The sequence below is a fragment of the Lissotriton vulgaris genome, chromosome 8 (assembly GCF_964263255.1).
Source record: "Lissotriton vulgaris chromosome 8, aLisVul1.2, whole genome shotgun sequence".
In the NCBI taxonomy this organism is placed as follows: Eukaryota; Metazoa; Chordata; class Amphibia; order Caudata; family Salamandridae; genus Lissotriton; species Lissotriton vulgaris.
Genome location: NC_141696.1, coordinates 284,636,580 through 284,659,567, shown reverse-complemented (window position 1 = coordinate 284,659,567; position 22,988 = coordinate 284,636,580). Strand labels below are relative to the sequence as shown.

Sequence of the window (22,988 nt, the reverse complement as noted above, 5' to 3'; positions counted from 1 at the left end):
TCCTTCATGGCGCTAGCACGCCCTACAGCAGCTGGAGTGTCCACCCACACCCCCTTCCAGCGTGTCTTTACCTGGGGCAGCCCCCTCCTAACCTTTGCAACTGTAGCGACTCCCAGCTGTCTTGCACCTCAGGATTCACCACTCACGCCCATAAAAACAGGCTCACTCGTTCCTCCTCCAGCAGTTTACATCTTACACAACCTCCTCACGCCCCTTCCAGTAGCTTTCTAGTACAGGCACCCTCGTCGCCAAGCATATATAACAACCACATTGTGGCACAGTGGTCGAACCCCTTTACAGGTCATCTTGCAAAGGTTGCTTTGCCAATTGCTGCACAGTGCATTTTTGGCAGAGTTGTTTTCTGCGCAGCACGTCATTGGCCCAGCAGCAGAGCAAGGCCCTGGTTTTGGAAGCGCTGCCCAGGGCCCTCGCATGAACCCTGGTACACAATGGCCCGCACTGCATACTTAGTGCATGACGGGTCAGTTCGTATAGCTGCCAGCCTCGGAGAGCTCGGGTCTTTGAAGATTGTTGTGAACCCCCAGACATTGCCATGCATGGAAGTCCGGCATTCTTAAAGGGGTGTGTCCGAGTGTTCTGAAAAATGTCAGCCAGAATCGAAGTAGAGAGCTACGAAATTGACATGTTTGCATTTGTTTACTCCAGCAGCATTAGAAAGTAACCCTACTTTTTAGGACACTTTTCAATCCCTGGTTTGTGCTACCTGGTTTTCACGGTTCTAAAATACTGGCGATGTCGTTATCTTTTCGTGTAAGTTATTCGTTTGTGTTTGCTAGGAAAGCCAAAAGGGAAATTGAAACGTGTTTACATTTTTTTTACTGCATGATGTTTGCTATTTAGGTGGCTCCACCCATCTTCAAAGCGTTCACGAGAGAAACGTGTCCAAAACTAGTGACAGTTGTGCTGAATGGCTGCATGCCGGCTTTTACAGTGTTGGAAAACATACTACAACGTCTATTTGCACGCCGTATGGTTGATTGCCCTCTCTGGTTGACAGATGCCAACTGTTGTTTTTATGGCTTTAAAGTTAGCTAACTTCCTTGCACACTCAGCTGATCACGTCAGTACACCCATAAACTGTTCCAGAGAGTGCCATCGTTCGTGTATAATTTGCCAATAGATCGACCTTCTACGGCATGAACTTTTCAAGTAAATATTAGCATTTTTGATCATGGAGTGATTTCGTAAACAAAGGACTTGCTTTAACTTTTAAAAAGGCAAGCAATCGTGCAGTTAATGTTTGAAGTCGATTTCTGAAGTCATGGAGATCTTACTTTATATGCAGAATATGACATTTGTGATTTCCAAAAAAATGTAAACGCTGAGGGATTTTGGGTAAATTGCTCCTTTGAATGTTCTTCCGCAATTGCGGTATTTGCTACCTTCTAGACCTTTATTGGAAGTTAAGCATATTAAGTACTTTATTTTTATTTTATTTATAAAGTTTTATATAGCGCGAGCAAGATACTGAAGGATATCAGAGCGCTTTACAAAAATGATGGAAGGATATAAAAGCAATGACATCAAGTTAGAATACAAAAAAAAATGAATAATCACATAATTACAAGGCAAATAAGACAGGATGAGTAATACTCCTGGACCTGCTATATGCCCCATTTGGGACACACACCAATTGAAATTAAAGTTTTTTTAAGTAGATGTTTTGGAAACAGATTTTTTTAGCAGTATATCCATATACACCTGCAATTGTTTAAGAAACATCTACTAGGAAAAAGTATATTAAAAATGAGTAGACCATTTCCTGAATATGCAGAATTTCCTTTCTTTTTTTTTGTAATGTCTTTATTGATTCTCATACAACCTGGTGGAAACAGTCACCTGTCCGCAAACAATTCAACTTGAGGCATAAAAACATACACTATCTCAGAATCTATCATCCGATTCACTGGCTTAAATCCTGCATGGACAAAAAGTAGCCACAGACACCGTATAGACCCCCCACTATGAGGAGCTTGGAAGGCCCTTTGTTACCACCGTTCCTGGACCCGGCCGGGACCCCCATCCGAGCTCCACCCTCAAGAAATGGCTTCTTCGGCATGCTGCAAAAAACACAGTTGATGGACAGAATGCAGAACAATGTCTTACAATCACCCCAGTACAAAGATCTGGGCCTAAATCCATAGTTTTTTTGCACTCCACACCACCCTAGGTCAGACAATGGCTATATGCAAATCAGCCTCGACCCCTGTGCCTCATGGGAACAGTCCAGCCCGAACTACCAAGCCATGTCTTTCCTAGACCGGAATGAAGCATCCAAGGACCGGTTTCTGGCTATCGGCCTTCTTCGGCCTGGATAGCTTGACTCCAGTGATGTGGAGAGCCTGGGACTCACGTCTGAGCATACCCAGCCCACTCGGGGTGGAAATTACAAAAAACACAGTTGATGATCAGAATGCAGAACAATGTCTTGCATTCACCAGAGTACAAAGATCTGGGCCTAAATCAATCGTTTTTTTGCACTCCACACCACCCTAGGTCAGACAATGGCTATATGCAAATCGGCCTCGACCCTGTGCCCCATGGGAACAGTCCAGCCCGAACTACCAAGCCATGTCTTTCCTAGACCGGAATCAAGCATCCAAGGACCGGTTTCTGGCTATCAGCCTTTTTGCAATTTTCACCCCGAGTGGGCTGGGTATGCTCAGACGTGAGTCCCAGGCTCTCCACATCACTGGAGTCAAGCTATCCAGGCTGAAGAAGGCTGATAGCCAGAAACCGGTCCTTGGATGCTTGATTCCGGTCTAGGAAAGATATGGCTTGGTCGTTCGGGCTGGACTGTTCCCATGAGGCACAGGGTCCAGGCTGATTTGCATGTAGCCATTGTCTGACCGTGGGTGGTGTGGAGTGCAAAAAAACGATGGATTTAGGCCCAGATCTTTGTACTGGGGTGAATGTAAGACATTGTTCTGCATTCTGTCCATCAACTGTGTTTTTTGCAATTTTCTTCGGCATGCTGTCAGGGTCCCCATATATTTTCAAATTTCGTAGCCAGCCTTGTGCCTGCTATACCATTTTTTTCAAATCGCATACACCAATCTATGTTTGTGTTGGAACCTCTCCACTGCCCCACAATCTGACATCACGTTTTAGAAATATCCTTCTTAAGCCAGGACATTATCACTGTTGGCTTAACACTGGGCATTATTCCAGGGCAAATAAACCCCTATACATGAGCCCGAAATCATAGTAAAAAAACATATCTCAAAAAGTATGAATGCAGCAGATAGTTACAGAACCTCAAATCAAATATGCAAACAATAAAGACGCTGCATTCAAGTCTTAACCTCGTTAAATGCTATTTGCAATTTGTGGTCTAAGGGAAATAATCTGCATTATGCGAGCTGAGCAGGTTGAGTACTTGTTGCAAAGGTCTCTGTGGTCACAATCGAGCCCTTCTGCTGATTCAACCCTTTCATGATCAATATGGTTTGTATAGTTGAGCTGGGTGTTTATAACTTAAATGAATGAAGTCCTATGTTTATTCCCCAGGAGCATTTTAAACACATTGTTCAAGAGCCTCTTTTCCCCTAATGAGTTCTTTCTTACTGCAATACAGGTGTTGAGTGTAGAATTAGCAAGTAAAATGCCTGTGAGCTCCAAAGATTTGTTTCACAATTTTCCTTTTACTGTCCCCAAAGGCCAAGGAGGTAGCAATTGGAAATATTTGTTACTGCATATGTTTGAGCAAAAGTTTGGAGCCATGTATTGACCCTACTTACTTTGACAGATGTGACGCTTGATGCAGCTGGGTTGGGCCTCTGTATCTTTGTCTTTATGTTCCCTCGGCAAAATAAGCCGCAATTACTATCGGTTGGCCTTCCTTTAGGCGGAGCCCCCTCTTAAAGGGCCGCACAACTTAATTTCTAGAAGATACATCTACAAGTTTTGATAACTGAAAAATACACCCATAGTTTTAAACTTTCAGAATGCTCCTGGAGCTGTTGGCTGTTTTATATTTTTACTTTGACTCTGTAGAAAAACCCTTCATCCTGGCCTTCCTAGCTCTGGGTATGTTGTTCGCTAAATGACCGGTCGCCACCCTTGTAAGTACCTAATATATATCTATCCCGTACTCTATGCCTTCCACTTTCAGAGCATGACATGTAAATCTTTATTTTAAGGGACTGTTTCTTATTTAACAAAATAGCCATTCTTACATTTTTACTTTTACCAACTTATTCACATTCCTTTGCACATAAGATGGAGCTTTTCATTTCCAAACCATTTTTATCTGTGCCTAGCCTGATTGCTGCTTGATTTTCTTCTATCTCAAACATATTATTTAGTTGTTTTTGGACTGACTTCAAGATAACCTGATTATAGGCCTTTGGCGTTCTATGCACTGTAAAGTAAAGTTTTTAGTTTTTTTTTTTGTTAGACTTTATATGCGCACATTCAACAAGATAACCTGTTTTGGTACTATTGTATTGTATATAGTAGATTTCTATAGCGCCTTATCACCCAGGGGTCTCTAAGCGCTTTGCAGAGAGTGAGCACCATGCTAGGGGGGGAGAGTTAGGCATTACCCCAAGCCTCCTGAAAGAGCACAGTTTTTAGCTTTTTTCTGAAAGATTTGTTTCTTTGCGCAGGCTCTCTGGCAGTTTGTTCCATGCACTGGGAATTGTATGGGAGAAAGTTCGCCCTCAAAAGGAGGATAGCTTAAAACGCGGACAAATCAGTAGCGCAGCGTCTGCTGATTGTAAATTCCTGCTTGGGGCGTATGGAACTAAACGTTTCTTGATATAGTTTGGGACTTGTCCGTACAGTGCTTTATGCGTAGTGCATAGGCCCTTGAATTTGGCCCGTTGTTTCACCGGCAGCCAATGGAGTTTATGGAGGAGGAGAGTAGCCTGAGTCCTTCTAGGTATATTGAAGATCAGTCTGGCGGCATCGTTCATGACTATCTGAAGTCTGCTCGACAATTTTTGAGGGATATTGTCATACAGAACGTTGCCGTAATCCAGGCGTGCCAGGATCAGTGCTGATACTGCTCTTCTAAGCGTGTCTACCGTCAGGATAGGGGATAGTTTGCGCAATTGCCTCATTAGCCCCACACAAGTACCCACTACGGCTGAGACTACTATGTTTATATTTCAATGACGGTATAAGAATAACCAGTATAATAAGCGGTTATATCATAGCTCTTGGTTGTACTTAGATAATCACTGAGCAAGATTCATATGGTTATTGGACTTCGGTTCATGACATAGTGCTCTTTTGCACCACTAGACTACTCTGATGTAATGTGCCAGAGGCGCTTGACAAACGCAAGAATGAGTGACGCACCCCACTTCTTACTCATAGTGTTAAAGGGGTGTGTATTTATATATATATATTCAACCGCTTGCTATACCTAAGTGCATGCTCCTGACATGCCTGGTGCAACTGCGGTCAGTAGGCAAGCCACTAGCTGATTTGCATAAAAAAATGTGCATCCAAGAAAGCCAGCATGCACTCCCGTAATCCTGCATAATTTATTTGCAATTTCACAGTTAATGCATTTCAGCAATACTCGTTCATCACAACAAACACTTGGCCACATGTGAACCAATGAAAACTGAAGAAATCCTATCGGTGGCAAAGGCCAGACCCGCCACAATACTCACTGCCGCGTGTATCCGTTGGCCATGCACAACTGACAGTTGCTTGTGGCAGCCAACCTCCCAGTCCCAAATTGATAATGCATTTTTCAAATAATTACAGATTTTACTAGATCTACTTCTGTTGTGTCAAAGGGTGAAAAATATATTAGCATATCAAAGCTTTTTTGACCCATCCCCCTCTATTCATTATATGCACATCCAAACTGGAATCCCTGACTGGCCATAACCTGAGATGCCAACAGAAAAAGAGACATCTAAATTCCTGTCATCTTTTGTGCAGATTTGACAAAGGGTGCCAAAGTGATTAGCAAAATATTTTTTTTGTCCCCGCTCTTTAACCATGCCTCACTTTCCCCATGTTCATAAAACTCAATATATCAGAAAAAAGTTAAATATGCCCAGTGCCTGCCAAATTTCAAATGGATCTATGAAATGCCAGCAGCGTTAAAGCAAATCAATGAGTTTTTGATTTCTCCTTTACCCGCCCTACCCCCTTATCACAACTGAGACGCTGCACTGAGCTTAACCTGCCGATGGCCCGCACATTTCATATTCATTTATTAAGCAACGCCAAGTTATTAGCACATTATTTTCTTTCCTCTATTGATTTGCACGAAACTTGGCATGCCTACAGAAGATAAGAACTAAACCTGCCAAGGGATTGGTCAACAATATTAGTTATTAGCGAATTAACACTTTTTTGATCCTCCAACCCATTAACTGTTTCCCCTGGCAGATCAACACAAATGTAAACCTATTAATTGTAATATAAACAGGCTAAGCACCTGAGAAATTTGGTAAAAATGTGACACAAATTTGTCAAACAATGCTAAAGTTATAAAGAATGTATCTGTGTTCTGTTTTTTGTTCAAAATGTTATCTCTGTTTGAAGACCGTAACACACAAACTAACCGCGAATTAGCCCTATGGGCGTATGTGTAACAATGTGCGATGATGCTTGGTGATGTTCATGCAGAGTTGCAATAAAAACAAGTAACAAAAAAACAGTGCTAAAGTTATAGTAGGCAGATACAAATAAAAACACTCTTGCATCTGTTAAGAAAGCTTTGTAACTTACCCCCCGAAGTCCACCAGACACTTTCTTCTAACAGTAATTGCTCAAAAAACACTGAGTGCATTTACACTAAACCAAGCAAAGCCACTCCTCTAAGAAAAGGTCTCATTTCATGCCAAATTTGGTGTAATTCTGTTCAGCTGTTTTTTTCTGGGGCAGAGTGCATTGTTTCCAATGGAAGTTAAAGTTATAATTTTTCTTTTTTTGATTACTTATTAGAGATACCTAATAGATTGATCTGCCAGAAACTTGAGGTTGAGCAAGATTCTCTTTTGTTTGCAAAGTTTTGTGCAGATTTGTCAAACTAGCTAAGTGACAAGCAAAAAAGAAAGTCCATTCAATGAAAACTTAAATTTAACCCTATGTATAGGGCCGGTATCACAGTTTGTATGCTGTGTTAATTGGCGTCGTTTCCTTTTTGTTGTGTTTTTACGTACTGATTATGTTGGGACAAGGTTAGCGTAACTAATTGTGGCACAGCAATTGCCTCATCGATTTAATTCAAATGAATGATAAGTACTGATTATGCTTATAGTGACTAAGCTTACCTGAATTACTATCAGAGCAGGTCATTCTGTATGACACTTCGTGCATATTTGAAGTCTGCTGCTTGTTCCTCTTCAAGTTTAATTCGATGAACATTGTTGTGTGACCTAAAGGGCAAGCCACATTTGCGTAGGTGTTTGTATGATTTGTGTAGTTACAATGTTTGGGGGGGTAATTCACAAAAGTGATATGAGTATCTTAGGAAACTGATTGTGGTTTATGTTCATGAAAGTCCTGTGATGCTGTATTGAACCCAAAGAGGAATTGCATGGTCCTTTGGCTAACGTGTAGGTACATATGAATCTTTCTTGTTTTTCATGTGTAGTATCTACCCTCCTCTACTTCCCCCCGAAGGAAGGTGTTTGCATTGGGAGGGACACTTTCTCACTTGCTCCGTGTTATACCTGCTGCTCAGCCAGTATGAATGTGCTGTGTGGAATGTTGGTGTATGGTGATACACTGGAAAGTTGGGTGCCAGTGAGTGTTGGTTGGAGTATTGGCTGAGCAGCAAGAAGGAGGCTGCTCCCGGTGGAGCTTAACATCTGGCTTATCTCAGATGTTTACTACTGGAACTCGTTACTTGGAAAACTAAAATAAATAAACTTTCTTACCTTTTATCTACACCTTGGAGTATGGACCTTTCTTTTCATTACAACACCCGCCTACCTCAATAAGGCTTGTAATTGGAAGTGTATACCCAGAAAGGTATGATTTTTGTGGTGTTCGCGGAGTTGGCACTCTGTTGAGACCACAACATTTTCTGCTCTGAACCCATTTATGATTGCAGCAGCAAAAGTTAATTAACTGGCAGATTTTCTGCAGTTGATTGAATCATCAGTGTTCACAAAAAATAAACGGATCCTCATTATTTGAATCGGTGTTTGTCATTTGCAGGCACAAAGGCAAGATTTTGCCCACCTGAATTTCACGTATCTGCACACAAAAAACATTTAAGAATAATTCTAAGGTGTTTGTGCGATTTAAACTTGGGCAGGGATGCACTAGAGGTGAACGTATGGCGCCGTAAGAAAAAAAGTCCTTCTTTGTTAGAACCATCCCTTCACTTACTTTTTAAAAAAAACATTTTTTTTATTAAAAAGCTTGAAAGCATACAGAAACTAAACACAGAAGAAAACAAAAGCTAACAACTACATCATGGCGATCTAATACAACTTGTCACAAATCATATCATATAAATTAAAAAAACAATATCAAAGTATAATGACACAAATCAGAAAATTTCAAGAAAAAGAAACTAATCATTCAACCATTGCCTAAATGGTGCCCATATTTTCAAGCCCCTCTCACGTCTCCTCTTGCCGCTTCTCAAACACGGCTGATTCCAAGTTTTGAATAGCCAGTATCCTTGCTCTCCAATTCGGAAAGGTAGGAGGGACTTGATTAATCCACTCAGAGGTTATACACAACCGCAATAATGCCATTGCAATAGAGAGAAAGGCGGATTCATAAGCTGATCTAACCCTGTGCGTTTCAGAACCCATTATTACCAGCTCCGCTGTGAATACAACCAAAATTTTTAAAGAATAAATTCATCCAAATTAACACATGAAAAAAACATATGTACGTCGTTAACAGCTGGCAAAGCACACCTTGGACTGCACTGAACCCCACCGCCTCCCCATTTAGATTTTATTGGGGGTATAATATAACTCGAATAGTGCCATAAGACTTTGGGAGCGAAGGCTCCCTGATATTAAGGCTGAGTTTGAAAGCTCCAGAGCCTGACCAATGTCTGTACCAGCTGTACCAAATTTCAAATCCAATTTCAAATTCTGGGAGGAAAGGTCATCAGAGAGACCCAACAACAGATTTTGATAAAGGGCCCCAATACGGGCCTTCCTGAAGATCAAATTCATGAGTGAATTTCTCACTAATGCGGTTGGAGAATTTTGAAGGAGATTGCCTTTATAACTGCACAGTTGTAAATATTAAAAAAATTCATGCGTGCCCAAACCAAACTTGTCTTTCAAGAAGGTAAAAGAAGCCATATTACCATCATAAGCTAAATCCCCCCCCAGCGTAAGGATACCATGGGATCTCCACCTAATTATAACTGAGTCCTGAAAAATAGAGGGCAACAACCTGGCGGCAGTAAGAGGTGTAAAGAAATTAATTTTAGGGATCGGCCATTTCCCGTCGCACCTTCTTCCAAACTGAGTACAATGCTTTAACTACCTTGAACTTAGTCTTTTTGTAGTAATTGGGCTCTAAGACTGAAGAGAGAATCCCCTTAGCCTCCTCCCCTAACCCAATCTCAAATATAGAGGGACTAAGTGCCGGTGGAAGTGGGGTGCGTAGACCAAAGAGAGGCTGAGCAAGATGTTGCACAAACGCAGCCCAATTATTCAACAAAAGACTGGGAACTGCCCACCGGCCCCTCTCCAGTGGCAGACACATCCATTTAGCAGCCCTTCGAGGAAGGCGGTAGCTCCATAAAAATCTGTTACAGCATCTTTCTGCGCTGTTAAGACTGGTCTGGGCAAATTCCAACGGAATAGTCCTGAAAATATACAGGAATTTCGGCAGAATCAGCATTTTTAAAATATTCCTCCTGCCAAATAATGACAGGAGGAAATTGTTCAACCTGCGGAGAGTAGAATTAGCAGTCCCTATTATAGGTAAGATGTTCATCTCCGGTATCTGCTCTACTGCAGCCGTAATTTTAACACCCAGATAGGTTGTAGTTTGGACAATTGGTGCATCAGAAGGACCCATGGTGGTTGACTGGATCACCTGTGTTTTCTGGACTTTAAGTTTGTACCCCGATATGCGACCGAAGGATTCAGCCTGTTTCTTCATATCTGAGAAAGCCGATGAAACATTACTAGTTAAGACAATAAGATCATCTGCAGATGCCAGAACTTTAAATTCGACCAGGTTTACCCTTACCGGAATAATATTAAGAGAAAGCTCCAATTTATTAATAAACAAATCAATATAGAGAGCAAATAAGAGGCGAACCGGGACAACCCTGGCGGGTGCCCCTATTGATGTCAAACGGCCTCGATTGCAAGTCAGAAATAGACAAAATTACTTGCGGGGCAATATAGAGCGATTGTAAAGCAAAAATAAAACTATGACACAACCCCTTCCAGCACAGAACCCTCCATAGAAATCCCCACGCAACCCTGTCAAATGCCTTCTCGGCGTCTAACAGGATTGCCCCAAGGGGAGATCTCGTAGCTTGAGCCCAGTCCAGAAGAGCTATAACACGGCGGACATGATCCGCCGTGCCTCTTCCAGGGATAAAACCGAGCTGCCAGATAGAAACTATAGGGGATATCACTTTTGCCAATCTAGCCGCTAATATCTTAGGAAAAAGCTTGCTGTCCGCGTTAAGTGAGATTGGACGAAATGAAGCAGGTTCCAGCTCCGGCTTATCCCTTTTTTTTTTTTTCTCAGCAAAATGATCGTTGTAAACCGCCAGGAGTCTGGAGTCCTGCCCTGCTGCGCATCTCTCAGAGTTAATAAAAGATCATCCCTGAGCTCCATCCGAAATATGCTATAGAACTCCAACGGAATAGTCGGGGCCAGCTGCCTTGCCGCTAGCTAATGAATTTAGAGCTGCCTCTACTTCTTCCCACTCAATGGGTGCTGCAAGTATCACATTTTGGTGATCCAAGATTCTTAAAGTACTAAGTTCCTCAGTAAAAGAACCGAACTCTGATTCTATCACTTGCGCACTTACTTCCTCAGTATATAGGGAATGATAAAATTCTGAAAAAACTGACAAAACACCCTCTGGGGTATCTTGAATAACTCCCTACACATCCTGGATCTTATCAATACGATTAGACAGGCCTTGCTGATGAAGCCGCTTGGCCAGTACCCTGCCAGATCTTTCACTGTGCTCAAACATTGTCGATCTATACTGTAGATATTTAGCAGCAAGGTCCTGGATATAAGGCACCACCGCAGGTTATAACAATTGAAACATTGAGACAAAGAAGTATGTTTGGGATCACAGCAACTGCTTTGAGAAGACATTCCTTTACTGATAGCTAGTGTAGAGAGAATTGAGCCAAGGAGTTTAGCCCACTTTTCTTTAGTCCTTGCATAGTCCATTTTGGGAATCAATCGATTTCTGATGCCGGAAATTCTTAAAATGACTTTTGTGTATCGCCTGCAATCATTAATAATGGAATCAAAAGACTGGGTGAGGTAAACCAGACAAGTAATTTAGATGTGAAAGATCAATTGGGACCAAACAAGCCCTGGGGATCATGAAAGGTCAGAGCGGTAGGTGCAAACGTTGGAGAAACCACCTAAAAGGATCAAGTGATACGAAAACCCTTGAATCAGGTTTGTGCCAAATCCTCCAACCCCAAGTGCATCCAGTTGTCACTAAAGGATCTGGTGAGCCCTAATATTGAAGGCTGTCGTCAAACGAAGTAAAATTAAAGCTGTCGGAACACGTTCATCAAGCCAGTAGCTTAAATCATCCAAGACAGCTATCTTGACAGTTTTTGTGCTACAGCCTAATTAAAAGCAGGTTTGTGTTGGATAGAGACGAAAGGAAAAACTATCTGGCCATCTAATCACATCAATAATGCTTTGTCAAATAATTAGAACTGGTTTCCGAGCTGCAAGATTGGGTAAGAGTTGACCGATTTCTCTTGAGCTGGACAGATTGCTTCAACAAATAATTCAAGCAGATTCATATACATTTGGGACACCTCTCAAAGACGCATTCAAGACAGAAATAGTCTGCAATACCTCAATAGAGCAGAAGAATGTCTGCTAAAGAACCAGAAATTTGACTGTTGAACTCTAAAGTGGATAACATCAGTCTTGTTAGCATACAGAAATAGGTTAAAGCCCTAGATGGTTTTAGAGTAAACGATTCCAACTAAATGTTGAGGGTCAGATGTGCACTGGAGTTTTAACTTCTTACTTGTACAGAAGATGGCTGCTGAGATATTTAGCAAAAAGAGCAATTGATGGACAGAATGCAGAACAATGTCACATTCACCCCAGTACAGAGATCTGGGCCTAAATCCCTCGGTTTTTGCTCACCATGCCATTCCAGTTTGTACCCAGCCATATGCAAATCAGTCTTGACCCTGTGCCTCATGAGAACAGCCCAGCCCGAACTGCCAGGCCAGGTCCTTCCTGGACTTGAAATGAGCATCCTAAGGCCGGTTTTGGGGTTTCACCCCTTATCAGCCAGGATAGTTTGACTTCAGTGGAATGGAGAGCACAGGACCCACGTCTGGGCATACCCGTCCGACTCGGGGTGACGAATGCATGGAGAAAAATTGATGGACATAATGCAGAACAATGTCATACATTCACCCCAGTACAGAGATCTGGCCAAAATCCATTGTTTTTTTCTCACCATGCCATTCCAGTTTGAACCCAGCCATATCCAAATCAGTCTTGACCCTGTGCCTCATGGGAACAGTCCAGACCGAACTGCCAGGCTAGGTCCTCCCTGGACTGTAAACCATCATCCTGGGACCGATTTTGGCGTATGTCACCCTTCATCAGCCAGGCTAGCTTGAATCCAGTGGCATAATGAACAAGGGACCCACAGCTGGGCATATCCATCCCACTTAGGGCAAACTGCCAAGCCAGGTCCTCCCTGGACTGGAAACAAGCAGCCTAGGACTGGTTTCGGGGAGTGAATGTTTTGATTTGTTCTGCATTCCGTACATCAATTGTGTGTCTTTTGCTTTCTCGCCCTGAGTGTGCCGGGTATGCCCTGACATTGGGCCCGGTCTCACTGTGCCACTGGATTTAAGTTATCTTGGCTGATGAGGGGTGAACCCCCCCCCCGAAACCATTCCTAGGATGCTTGTTTACAGTACAGGGAGGACCTGGCTTGGCAGTTCAGGCTCGACTGTTCCCATGAGGCACAGGGTCAAAGCTGATTTGCATATGGCCAGGTCTAAACTGTGGTGGCATGGTGAGCAAAAGAATGATGGATTTAACCCAGATCTCTTGACTGGGGGTGAATGTTTAGATTTGTTCTGCATTCCGTCCATCAGTGTGTCTTTTGCTGAGATATATTTTGGGCTTAAAACATGTTCTGGAAATAAAGAGATCTTGGCTGCCTAAATTGCTTGCCATTGATGATGGGAAATATGATGATTGAGCAAAACTCATAGTCCGGTGCAACCCAAACAAAAAAAAACTGTACAAATGGCTCTCACATTTTTAATACATTGATGGGCATAATATATATCCTTAATTGCTGGAAGGACAAACGCCCTTTCACTGTAAGGACATTCCTCCCTTGTTTGACTTTATCTAACTAGTATGCGTTTTCCTCAACCAACTTGTCAGTTTGCTTGTCCGCTGAGAGTGTGCCATAATTTTGTTACTCAACCATCGGACCATAATAATCTTCTGACCACAGTCTATACCCAAATGTTCCTACATCTATAATGAAGACTGACTGACTATGGTTTTCTTACCAGGATATGTGTAGAAGAATGGTTGGTAGTAGTTGAATTTCTTGCGGAGGGAAACACTTAGACCGCGAGATGCTTCTGTAGTGGAAAATCTGGTAACTTCGCCTTGAGTGTGTAGGTGTTGGGCAAGGCATGTCCTGTGAGGCACATGGATTATACCTCAAATGGAGTTTTCACTTCACAACGTCCTTGTGTAGGTAACAAAATTAAAGGAACAGCCCTTCTGCAAGAACTGTTCCTCCTGGGATGGTTGGGCAACTCACATTTTCACATTACTAGGTGAGTGGTCTGCTTGATTAAAATAAAACATGTAAATACATATTTGTGAAGTGCAAACTACTCACCCTTACGGGTCTCAAGGCGCTGGGGGCCGTTGTGGAAATTAAGCGAGCTATTGCCCAGTCTCACATGGTGCTGAGCTGCCGCCGGAGCAGGGGATCGAACCGTGAACCATGTGCTCCGAAGGCAGCTGCCCTGGCTGCTGCACCACACCTCTCCATTAGTTTGACTGACTGTGATGAATTGTCTCTTCATGCTGTCGGAGAAAGGTGTTGCCCTTGCTTGGGACCTCTGCACTGTTTTCTCCCTATCACCTGTCTCTCTGGCCATTTGTATTCTCCACTCAATACTGTAGTTGACACATTTTGAACACAGAACACTTCTCGTTCAGAAAGTCTGCTTTTTATGTTTATGCTGTGCTACATAAAGATATAAGGACTATGTTCCACATACAACATTTATTTATAAGAACATTTAAACTGGCTTTGTTGATTGGACATATTAATCTATCTAGACTAATGAAATAACATTTCTTTAATTGGAAATGGTATGTCACATAACTATCTGTAATATCCTATTGTGTTTTATCTATACTTTTCATGTAGGTGAAGTTCCAGGCAGAGTAATTCGATAAAGTGTATATATATATTTGGGCACCTGAACTCTGTGTAGCGCAGGTGGCCAAGTGACAATGTGCAAGACAAGGCAAACCAATATGAGCGTTTAGTTTTGGTGGGGTAGGGATTTGGGTAAGGGGAGGATGGGCTAGGGAACTTGTATGAGAGGCTGTTTCTTAGAAGCTTATGATGTGCAGATTATGCTGGTTGATGCTGTACCGTAATAACTTGTCTTGCAAATAAAGGTTTTTGAAACTTAAAAAAAAGAATAAAAAAAAAATACGAGTGTTACGCAGTGTTTCATGAGAGAAATAAGCCAACTGCTAATGCAATATGTTCATTATAGAATATTCACAATCTATTGATGTATAATGGTAGATGTTTCTGCCTCGTGTCGCAAATTGGATGGAATCCTAATCAGGACAGAGGTGGGAGGTCTGAGAAAATGAAGATAAGTAGACGTGGAAGATATTAAAAGAGCTTGAGCAAAGCAAGAAACTTGTTGAAAATCCCCTTTCCTTTGAAATAATATAAGCTGTGAAGAATTCTAATGCTAGTCACCAGGATTAGATTTCTAGGTTCCTCTTTTATGAGCCAAACACATTGTGAAAAGGTAGGTTGGAATGGAATACACTGAGACGAGCATTAAAAGCCTAGGTGGCAGGTTAAGACTCATAACCCTGTAGGTGCCTTTAACATTGAACGCCAGAAACTTCAGAGCAAAGTGCAAGGCCTGAATGTCCTTCTTTGTCAACTTGAGGTTTCGATTCCAGACTTGAAACCCAAACCCCCTTGCGTTGCAGTCTACTCCCACTGGTGCCAGAGAAAGGAGCGTGCTGTGATTTATAATAAAAAAAATATATATTCTATATATTTTATTTAAATTCCATTTGTTCCAGAAGTCTTCAGTTCCATTCCCAACCAATTTGGGAGCTATGGTAATTTTTTGTGTTCCTCAAATGACCTGTACTTCAATAAGACCATGTTGGATAATTGACAGCTGGGTGCCCAGATCAGTTGACTGGGGGTGAGTGTTTGATCAAACGCTCCGTCCATCATCCTTTTGTATCGCTTTGCCCTTCCTTGCTCTCAATGCTCCTTCCTTACATGCAAAGACCTCGGGCATCCTGATAATAAGCTGCTCCTGGAGCCAGAAAACGTTATTCACTCTTCGTGCATGCACCATTATGGGCTCCTAGTCACTTGTAACAAGTACCAGAACACACTGGAATGCTTGTGGAACATCCCAGCATCCCTCTTGTATACTTAAAAGCACTGGAAATTGAGTCTATTGCAAACCCCTGCCCCTCCTTCTGTACCACACAAAGGACTCCTGAAGTGTTGTATAAAATAGCATCACAAACACCTCTTTAGTAGTGGTGCCAAAGACTCCTAACTGATCTTCCCTGTGCCCAAAGCCATTCTGGGCCACCATTATTACTCTCCATGAACTCCTATTATCACGTTGGAAGAGGACACATTTGTGTCAGAACGTCTATGAAGCCTGTTCCCTGCTGGGGCAGTCAGACGAGCGGCACTCCCATATGTGCCTTTGTGTACTTCAAGCAAACACCCAAACGTACCTGTATGTTTTGACCCCTGCCTTTGGAAGTCAAATAAGTCCATTCCTAGAATCTCTTTAGTCCGAGACGAGGAGCTACTTACTCTGTTTAGTATGTTTACTCCTTGGCTTCTACAGCTGTTTTCATCAATGTAACAGATGTGCAACTCAGTTTACAGTTTGGTGGTGTAGACTAGTGAAGATAAAACTCCCCACTTCTCAAGTAAGCCAGCCTCTGCAGGGCACTAGAGTATAGCACTGCCACCTTAAAGTTATTCAACTCACAGAACTCCTCATGTAGGAGTTCCTGGTAAGGACATTATGTGCTCTGTCGGTATATCTGGTGACTTCTAACCTGAAGACGGTGGCCGGGGAATCAATAAAAGCTTCTCCACTAAACTCACTAAAAAGTTTAAAATCTTCCTCTTGCCATTGTAAGCTGAAGGAGTGCAAGATATATTTCCTCGAATGGTGAGTTTGGTCCACCACTGACTGGCCAGGTATTGTTAGGGTATCATAGCTTTAACTGATGTCCCCTAGAAGCAAACCGTCTGCTCCATGGTTGTCCAACTCAAGGATAACACGTTCAATTCAAAGACCTGCAGATTGGCTCTCTGGTTTCACTACCACATCTCAGCATGTTTCTGCAAAGTAGAGACACGGCTGTGGAGTTAAGGAAGCGTCCCGCAGCCTCTGCTGTATTCCACACCTTTTCTTCTGGGATTCCGATGAAGAATCTCATTCTCAATTCATGCCTCGGCAGGTTTTCACTGATGAATAATCTCACTAACCCAGCAATCATGGTAATTGCTCTGGGCTCAGTGGTGCTTCTTGAATTCCACTCTGATCTGAAAAGAATTCCCCATTCTTTTTCAGGGTATGCCCTTCACACTGAAACACGTCAGGCTATGCCCTTCAGAATGAAGGAAGTCCACTGACCTCAAAATTGCCCTTTTAGTATCCTGAGAACTGCAGCTGTTGTGTGCCAACCCCCAGTGTTTGGGTCATTCTGGTGCAGTAGAGTTCTTAATATTAAAGAGTTCATAATAGTAACCTAGTCTGCTTGAAATAAAGGAACATTGGAACAAAACACCACAGCCAAGCAGTCAAGTTATTAGATGTGAAGTATTTGATAAATTAAGGAATTGGTCTAAAGCCAGGTTATTACAATTCGTGAAGCTTTTGTGATGATTTCAATTTTAGTTTAATACATTTTGGTTTTGGCTTGACCCACGTACAACACTAGCGTTGGAGCACTCTACAAGTCCCCAAATTCCTAATTTGGTATCATTACCTGAGCAAGGCTGAAGCATATATAATAGTCTTATCAGGAACAAACCAACAGAAGAGTAGTGCAAAGCTCGCATTTTTCTACTTTTAATGAGTAGTGATTAACACATTGTGAACAGCATAAAGTTCAGTTGTAGAGATACAGCTTATCACTTACTGCATGCTTTTTTAGCATGCATATAACATAACTATAATTCCAATAAATAGTAGCAGGATTTAGAGCAGTGTTGTATTTGGTCTTAGAATAATAAAAAGGTAGAATAGTTATTAGGAGCCATCTCCATCTACAACCACAGGCAGTTGCAGGTTGGAGGCAACACAGTGCCTAATAATTAACAGAAACTTGAGTTCTTTAAAAAAAAAAAAAGGTGATGAATACCTAGCTGAACGTGTTGGATGGTGTTCTAGTTTCTTGGGACAGTGCCAGAAAAGGATTGAGAGGGTCCTCCTCTGCTTATCAAAGTTGTGGGTCTCAAAATGGATTACTCCATTACTGTGTAGTGCATATTAATTGCTTGCGAGTTTCCAGCAAAGGTATTTTTGTTAAAACACATTTTATTGTTTTTTTTCTTTTCATAAAGGTACAGCATTTAGTTACAGAGTGCATCAGTTACTCAAAGAAACCCGAACAAATTGAACCCCCCGCCCTGATCAACTCCTCACCCCAGCAGTCCTATACAATTTTTAAAGGGCGGCCCATGTACGTTTTATGTCTTTCTCGGCTGAGCAGTTGTATACATTCCTCGCTCTGCATGATTTAGAAGAAGAAGCACCATTCTATAAGACAGATCTATCCTCCCCCACCTGTACAAATCCCGGACTTGCAGGCCGAGGTCAACTCTTCTTATGGCTGTGAGTCGATCCGGGTACTGTGTGAGTCCAGGTCTAGTGTCTTCAGTGTATCTAGCATAGTGTCCTGTTCTAGAGCTATTGGGAGTTTCCGTAATCCTTTGGCTTCTTCCCGTCTCAATGCAGCGCCCTCTGCACTTCCCCACCAGGTCAGTTCACTGTGCCTGGTGTATTCCGTGGGTGGCTGTTTGGATTTCCATCGCATAGTGATGGCCCGTTTTGCTAGGATAAGCGGCAGGTTCAAAAATTCGTACTGTACTTTGTGTTTGGATAGATTCTTATGTAGACCCAGTATACATTCCTCCACTGTGTCGCCTATCTTTCTGTGTGTAATCGTTCGAATATTTTGCCTTACATTGTCGCAGAACCTCCGTAAGTGTGGACACGTCTGTCATGTGTACCAGCCTGGCCCCCACTAGTTGGCAGCGTGGGCATTGGTGTTGTATCTGCGGGAACATTTGGTCCAGTCTGTGTGGGGTAAGATAGGCTCTGTGTAGTAGCATAGTCTGTATGAATTTAAATTTCGTATTTCTAGATACCTTCTTAGGATGTTCTGTAATTTTTTTCACAACTGCGTTTATTGACTGTTTAGGCATAGCATATGTACAGTTCTCCACAATCAGGAGGACACTGTCAAATGGCAAACATATAGCAGGATGTATACATAGCCTAAACACTTAAATCGCCCCCTCCCACACCCCTTTACCCCGCCAACCACCCAACACCCCCACCACCCACCCCTTATCCCACCCTAACCCAATGCACGTGATCACCTTCAACCGCAACATATGAATAGAGCACAGTAGGTATCGAGCACCCTCCTAGGCCCGGAGGTCACCATCTGCAGGCAGTCCATCATCTAAGTCAATTGGGGGCTCCAAGGTCAACCCACTGTAGTCCGCCCACCGCTTCCAGATCTTGTAATGTTTCCGGGGGCACCCCCTGGCTTCAAACACTGGTAATTCTAACCCCATGAGAAAGTCCAGGCCCGCTTTCCAGGCGCTTAGTGGAGGAGCACGGTCGCTTTTCCATGCCCTCGCCAGATCCCGCTTGGCCACTACTAGGCCCAACAACAGGAGGTGACACTTGTAGATGGATGTTCTGTAATTTTGCCCCATTCTTTGTCAGCCAGTGCCCGCCCTAAGTCCTCTGTCCAATTACGCAGTGGCGTGAGGTCATTCTCCTCATGTGCTCGTATCTCTACATAGAGCCACTTGATTAAGTGTCGCCTCTCCCCACATAGTACAACGTTTCCAGCATAGGTATTTAAGTTGATTGCTTTGTAAACCAGGCAGGCTGTCTTAAAAAATAATAAAGGGCCGGTTAAATCAATCTGGCTGCAGCATTAAGGGTAGTATTTTGTTGGCTAGTGTGTTATGCGAGTACCTTATCATTAAACCACAGTTTGAATAAGTGAAATGCAGGAGGGTCCAAAAGCAGAGTAGTTACTACATAGTTTGGTTCGGATGATACACCTTGTGTTCAAGAAATTACCTGTTTCCCTGTGGAAGTGCCAAGGTGTTGAGGGGTGAGGTTGATTCTGTAAAGATATTTATATTGTATAAGGTGTTGCCTATTTTTGATTGCAACCTCTTGTGGGGCCAGGAGCACAGGCATTCAGTCCTAATTGTGTGAAGGGCCTAGATATGTTTCTCAGTCTCTGAATTGTTTTGATGTTGGAATGAGTGGTGAAATTGATGACCAGAGTTTTGTAAATGGGGCAGGGGCTTTCCCTTTGAGGGAAGAGGGGAGTTCATTCGTTGTGCTTCCAAGGAGCTGTGCTCCTGAATCTCGTCAGGACTAAATTGTTCTGGTGTTAGAGCATGTCTGATTTGGCGACATCAGTAAAACTGTACCCACATTACTCACTCAGTTCTGCAAATGACCTCATGCCTCCATCTTTGGTCACAACACAAGTTAGAAATTCCGAGGGTGTCCCATCCACTGAATCTCCTTAAGACTGTCACCAACGGTAGGGTGATGAATACTCATAATAGTCTGTTCTGTTTGTTGTTTCTCCCAGCCCAAGTGTCTGTGCATGTTTTTCCTACTGTTGCATACCACTGTTGTTGTTTCTAGAGGGGTCTTCAATGGGAATGTATAACTGTACAAAGGTGCAGTGAGGGTTTTTCTTTCATTACCCATAATTTTAAGGCGTCCGTGGGTTCTTGTGGCCCACAGTTGATGCACTGATCCAGTTAATGGGCTGCCCATTAGGGTCTATCATGGCTAGACCACAATTGAATGTTGATTTACAACATTTTTCAAAGGAGAGTTGAGGGTAACCTTTAATCCAAAAAAAGGGTTGCAGTCCTAGCTTAGTGGTACCCTCCGGGTAGAAAATATAAGAAGGTTTCCAAAATGTATACGATTTTAGGGAGAGGTATCATTTTCAATAGTACACCGCCCATCATTGATGGGGGCAAAAACTGTTCAGTGGGAGTGATCGGGGAGGGGGGTGAATCATGTTCTTGGTGCCGGCTATTTCCTTCACCCCTACCATGTGGATACAGAGGTATTTAATGGATTGGGTATAACTTGGACCCCATAGCAGCGTTACTTTAGGTCCGAGTGGAGACTAAAGCTGTTGAGCAGTTGTACCACTACTGATCCCGAGTTTACCAGATCACTTTAGTATATATTGGTCATCTGCATAGAGGGCTATCTGATCTATCAGGCCTTCTTACCATTTTAAATCCTGTTTCTCGCTCGAGGGAGATTAAGGACATCCTGACTCAGCCCTCTTTTCACCTTTTTATTAGGTCAGATAGCAAGTTTCACACCCGGACCTGGGGTCCCAACCTCTTTTATAGAGATTTAGTGTGTGCAAAGAAAGATATAGACCCACATATTTCAAGAGCTCTAGGAGAGATGATTTCAAGGTATACTGTCAAAAGCTTTTTCTAAGTTTACGTAAAGTAGGGCTACAGCTGCTTCAAGAGTTGACTCATCGTAGTCCTCTTTGATGTCTGCTGAAGATTGCATCTCGTTGTTCTATGTGTCATAACCAATTTGATCCAGAGAGATCAAAGTGGTTTCATCACTGTGGCTAACCTTTGAGCTGGTATCTTAGTGAGGATATCTACCTCCATATCGACTGGGGATATTGAGTTCTCACCATGAGTCTGGGCTGAAGTTACCATAGGAAGGCAATTAAGTTCTTTGAAAGCTAGTGTGATATGGGATAAAATATTTAAGTTGATGCAGACTGGTAGCTTGTCTTGCAGTTTTCTTAGCTGCCTAACATTAACAACATTGCAATATTCCTGTCTCGATAACACCAAGGATCTGTTCAGCTTATTATGGTGACGTTGCTTGTGTTCAGGGGCTGATTGGTTTGAGAATTTTCATTGTGTGATTTCTTCAGTTCAGCCTCGTTCAAAAGCATCTAGACGTGGTTGTCACAGCGATGCAGCTAACCACTTGAAGAACTCTGTCGGGAAACCACCAGTATCTGGCATTTGAAAGTTTGCTTATGGCAACTAAATATTTCCTCCACCATTATTGACCAATAACTCATGGAGCATCATGTCTGTTTCAGAGAGACTGAGCATAGCGATTAATTCCAAGTAGACTTTGGGCAGGTCCGGTGGGTCAGTGAGGTGTTGACGGCATACATCTTTGTAATCCTGTTCAAAAGTGTTTGCTATCTACTTTGGAGTAGAGTTTGTGCTGCCTAGTCAGTCTGTAATAAGATGGGTCTAAGCACCTGTTCTGTACATGCAAAACACTGGGTAGGTTTTCAATTTCTGTAACCTTGAACGTATAACTGGCTTTGGGAATCTAACCACATCTTATAGGCCATATTGTGTTGTCTGCTCATGATATGTTTGTTTAAGCCTATGCAAGTTCTCTTCAGAGGTTATTGTGGTTCTATATTCCTTCTCGACTTGAAGGACCCCTCTTCCAGTGTGTCCAGTAAGCATTGTTTTTTCTTTCTTGTGGTAAGATTCAGAGCAAATTGCTCTGCCAAAATAAACGCTTTTTACACTTCCCATAGGATGATTGGTGATTAAATCGAGTCTTTATTGATTTCAAAATATTGTGCGGTGTAGTCGATTAACAATTCTCTAATCTCCCTGTTCTATATCTACCAGGAGTTCATCCACCACTGATATGGGGTGTTTAGTGGTTGACCACGTACCTGTAGCTCTCTGGGGAGGAATGATCAGATTGGTCTCTGGTGTGCAGGCATAGTGGAGTCAATTCTATCAGTAGAGGAAATTGGCATTCGGATATAGTCAATCCTTTTCCAGGATCCGTGTGCCTCAGAGAAGAATGTATATCCCCCCCTCAATCATCAGGGGTGAGATTGGCGTCCCACACAAATTATGCCCATCTATTTTGTGAAGTCTGCAAGTGGGGTTGCCTGGGGCGAGGTGGGGCGGGGTCATTGCTAGTGATAGACCCGACCTGTGTCCCTTGTGGTCCATCAGCCCATTGTAGCCCCCCCCCCCAGCCCCTCCTTTTATTATAAGGCCTGACCATGCTGCCAGTAAAACTGAGCCAGTTGCTGCTAGCCTGGTCTGGTGGCTCAGTGGACTAATACGGCCATTGCAGGGGCCTGTGTTCGACCTCATGGTCACAGGTTCAAATACTGGCGGGTCCACTCAGCCTTTCATCCATGTGATGTCGATTTAAAATGAGTACCATTGAGTTGGGTAACAATGAACACCTGTTATTCAGCGC

The 22,988-nt window shown here is 42.8% G+C and overlaps 1 protein-coding gene across 3 annotated transcripts in view; it reads left to right on the top strand.

The window, feature by feature from the left end:
- The window catches only part of USP25 (ubiquitin specific peptidase 25), a 469,204-nt gene that overhangs the window by 526 nt on the left and 445,690 nt on the right, over positions 1–22,988 (top strand). The window lies entirely within an intron of this gene.